The sequence below is a fragment of the Salvelinus sp. IW2-2015 genome, linkage group LG14 (assembly GCF_002910315.2).
Source record: "Salvelinus sp. IW2-2015 linkage group LG14, ASM291031v2, whole genome shotgun sequence".
In the NCBI taxonomy this organism is placed as follows: domain Eukaryota; kingdom Metazoa; phylum Chordata; class Actinopteri; order Salmoniformes; family Salmonidae; genus Salvelinus; species Salvelinus sp. IW2-2015.
The window spans coordinates 45,833,296-45,837,606 of record NC_036854.1 but is presented as its reverse complement, the minus strand read 5'-3'; the positions used below and the strand labels follow the sequence as shown (position 1 = coordinate 45,837,606).

The window sequence follows — 4,311 nt, the reverse complement described above, 5'->3', positions numbered from 1 at the left end:
CCGCTTCAGTCTTCCCGACATCCACAGCAAGATGTGATGCAGCGAGAGAGAGAGGGGAGAGAGAGGCAGAGAGAGATAGAAAGAGGGAGGGAGATAGGCAGGGAGAGAGATAGGCAGGGAGAGAGAGGTTGGAAAGACAGAGGGTGGGGGAGAAGAGAAAAAAAGAGAGGCAGGGGGCGGAGAAATAGAGGGAGGGAGAGGGAGAGTAGCAGGCTGAACAGACACTTACGCTCACACTCGCTCTCGCAGCACTGTTGTCAGTCTTGGAATGTAAGTGCAGCCGAGAGGATTCAGAATAAGCGCCACCTCTAAGCACTGCTACGTGAGGAGTAGGGACAGAGTAACACYACACTCAGAAACACAGATGGACACTACTAAGCTGTAAATACAAAAGGTAAGGTTTCTGATTTTCTGTTCTCTGTTTTAAAGGATATTTTGCCTCACTTTTCTGGATGGTGGGGTGAAATAACCCACCTGCAATAGATAGGTGCTGGATTGTTGCGAACAGGTAAATAATTGAATCAATGCATTACATGTTGTTAACYTGCAGTATTCTTTACTTTGGACACCTGCCATGCTACAAATAACATATAATCAAGGGGTTGATATCTGGAACCTCTGTGTTGAATATTTTATGAAGTTTTAGTCCTACCAAATCTCTGGGGTCAACTTTCCTCTCCATCTCTGTAAAACCACTGCAGTCTTAGGAAACTCCAAAATAGAAAGTGCTAGAAGAAGGTCAGTAGCTACATGTATTCAGATACTTTTCTTAAACAAAATCGGATGGACACGGTGCTCGTGTGACAGATTTACAGACGTGAAGGGCAGTAGCTACATACATGCAGATACTTTTCCGAAACAAAATCGGACTGGCATTGCTAAAGGCAGTTTCCTTCCTCCAGTGTATCACTCTGATTAGATGTTTTTAATGAACGGCCTTTCACCAATAAGCTAAGTGATATTCAGACTTATGTCAGCTGCCAGAGGGATTTGTGTATGTCTGTTTGTGTTTGTGTGTGTTTGTGTGGTAGAGATGGCAAAACGTTACCTGTAATTAAGTGTGAGCAGAATTGATGGTGAGGCACTGTACTGCTGATCCTATCTCAGCTCAAAAGCATGGAAAGMTGAAGGGGTTGATCATGGGGTTTTGAGCACTGCACTTAATGAGTATGTTAGGATGTCGTATGTACCCTGAAGCAAAGAACGCACTTCTTTGTCCTTCTGTCTCTGTCTCCCTCTCTCTTTTTTACTCTCTCTCTCCCTCTCTTCCTCTCATTCTCTCCGCTGCTGTGTTTTGTGGGGCTTGGTAGAGACAGCTTTATGGTCACACAGGTGATTTATAAGGGTGCATTTTGTCCTGGGTCATTTATGTAATGCCATTATTGTTTAACACAAATTAACCACTAACATGTTCCCTAAATTATTGTCAGATATGTAATGGCCTTTCAGTGTTGGAATGAATAATAGCAAATCCCTGCCCTCCCACACACAAAAAACTGCATGGCTCTCATACAAACACGAAACCACATCTTTCAACAGCCTCAAATGTAAACATAACGGACCATCTCTAAATTAACATGTTTGATATAGTTAGGAAAAAAGCTCTATAAAAAAAATATATCATGTGGGTTGTCATTGTTCGAAATTGCTGGGATCCTGTAACAAAGTGCATTTTGTGTCGTGGGGCTCATTCAAAACACATCATTTAAAATATGATCAATAAACTCATAAATAGACTGCAAAATAAACTTTGAAAGAAATTATAATCTTTCCACTTATTGTGTCACATTCGGATCAAAATTACAGCTCTAACTATAACTATCTACAGCGATGATTTATTCAATGGGAATGATATTGTCTGTTTATGGCCTCACATATGTAAGAAGTCTAACCCCTTTTGGACCACTTTTCAAGTTACAAAGTGAAGAGAGCGTTTCAAAATTGCGGCAGATTTCAGAGCATCTATAAAATGCTGTCAAGCCTTGCCAAAGACTGCAGCCGGCAGTCGTGATGCTAGCGATGTTGGAAAGGTCTAGGGCTCCACCAAGTGGGCACTTTTACAGGTCTGCTGCTTTTCAACAGCTGCATCACCCCTCTACTGTAGTAGACTAGGCTCTGTGGGGGTCTGTGAGTGTGCAATCAGTAGGCAAGAGCCACTCAATCTGTAAATCACAAAATAGACATTAATAGTTATTATAAATATCCCTTGACCTCAATAGACCACAACTGCCTAAACCTCAAGTGCACCGTTTTTCTAAAATGTTTAGATTTTCAAGAAGTACCACGTTTGGTTTTTGTCAAATATGTATTCAAACCATCCACAGGGACATCATATAAACCAAATATAGAATATGTTGTATTTGACCCATTTTTTTTTTATGATGTAATGTCATAAGCACAACATTCTCAAATGATGGGTCATAGACCACTGGTGCCCTTCAATGAGTTTGTTGATTGCAAAGCAAGATACAGTATCTATGTGATTTAAGTTTGATTATTGCAGAGGGAGATGTTATCATCAGTGTCCACATTATTATAAAGGCCTAGGGAGCATTCTATTGTAAAATGGAATGGACCGAGCTGGGCTGCAAGTGGTTATATATTCCCTATTAAGGCTGCTGTTGCAGACAGGTTTTCGGATTTCAGGAGAAACGCACCCAGGATACTCATACAGTATAAAGGGCGAGTGCAATTCCACTGACCATGTCTGTTTCGGAGTCTAAACACTCCCAACTGTGTGTGTGTGTGTGTGTGTGTGTGTGTGTGTGTGTGTGTGTGTGTGTGTGTGTGTGTGTGTGTGTGTGTGTGTGTGTGTGTGTGTGTGTGTGTGTGTGTGTGTGTGTGTGTGTGTGTGTGTGTGTGTGTGTGTGTGTGTGTGTGTGTGTGTGTGTGTGTGTGTGTGTGTGTGTGAAATAGTGTTTATTCCACTAGCTTTTGCCAGAATGGACAACCATAAATTAAACGCTCTACTCAAAGACTTAACTTGTAAGAGCATATTTAACAATTTTGTCCTTTCATGCCTCTCTCTGTCTGTTTGCATGCCAAGCCTCTCAAGCTTTCTACCACCTAATCTAATCATAAACAACTTTTTAATACACTGTAGGCATTTAATGGACTAATCAAGTCTAGATAATTCAGTGAGCGGAGTCTATAGCATCTGGACAAGTATTCCAGTCAGTACACTCTGCTCAGCTCATCCTTTAATGGAGGGTTTGGAGGAATTCTAAAAAGACACATTGGCCTAATGCTTAATAGGCATGGTGCATCAAAGCTTAATATCCAGAATGCTATTAAAACTCAAGGACAGCCTTGAATGATAATTAGAAAATGCAATCACGGGAATCAGCCCAGATTAATTTCCAGCCAATGTTTCCCGATTTCTGGGATGCTGCGCCCGCCTGCCGCCTGTCATATTCATGGCAAACCCTGGGCACATAGTGAAGTGATAACAGTACATCATCATCAGTTTATGGCTTCCTGGCACCGCACGACATCCCCAATGTTCTTGGTTTCATTCTGTATCTGGGGGTATGGAGAGAGAAAACCACAGTCGATATCAAATGTTCTTGGTTCATACATGTTATCAATCTCATGCTTTGTGAAAATTATGAATTTGTCCTCATGTATTGCCAATTTCTCTGAATTTAGGGATTTTTTATGTCCTGCTGTTTTACTGAGGTTAGACATCTGGAAAACTGGTAGATGGTGGTTTTGCACACTCTAAAGGACCATTAATGGTCTAGTCCCACTTATTATTTTGAAGTCTTGACCTTGGATGACAGCTGAGACCGTACCAGTATTCCCAATCTCGACTGTCTCTCTCTGATATTGTCATAACCTTTTAACATTTGTATACAAGACATAACCTGTCTGTATGAGAGTCATGGTTTGATTCAGCACAGGCATTAGCTCAATCTCTAATGACATGAATTACATTCCGCAGAGCTCTTTAAGACTCTTTAATATTTCATTTTTGGATCTCATTAGCTTAATTATTTGATTTGCATTCATGGGATAATATGAATTTACATGTGGCGGGGCTTCAGTTCGATCAATGAAAAACATAATACTAATTTGTTCACAGACAAAAACAGGGTCCTTTGTTCATTCAAATCTAATGCCTTCGTTGATATTAGGGTTATTTTTGTCGAACAAAAGTGGGGGAATTATAAAATCGGTCTTTGTTTGTTCACGGTCCCTCATTAGATACACAATGAAGGCCTTTCCACCAGCCTCTTACTAAATGGGCTCCACCTACCTGTATCCTCCTCTTATTTCCAAACTGTCTTAAAAATACCCCCTATTTATATA

General features: G+C 40.8%; 1 protein-coding gene across 1 annotated transcript in view; it reads left to right on the top strand.

Annotated features, from left to right (window-relative positions):
- The first annotated feature begins 240 nt into the window (after positions 1-240).
- Positions 241-4,311, top strand: part of LOC111973470 (cadherin-10-like) — a 58,542-nt gene continuing 54,471 nt past the window's right edge. Inside the window, exon 1 of the mRNA XM_024000841.3 lies at positions 241-394. The gene's annotated coding sequence lies outside the window, so the exon portion shown is untranslated. The remainder of the gene's footprint in view (positions 395-4,311) is intronic.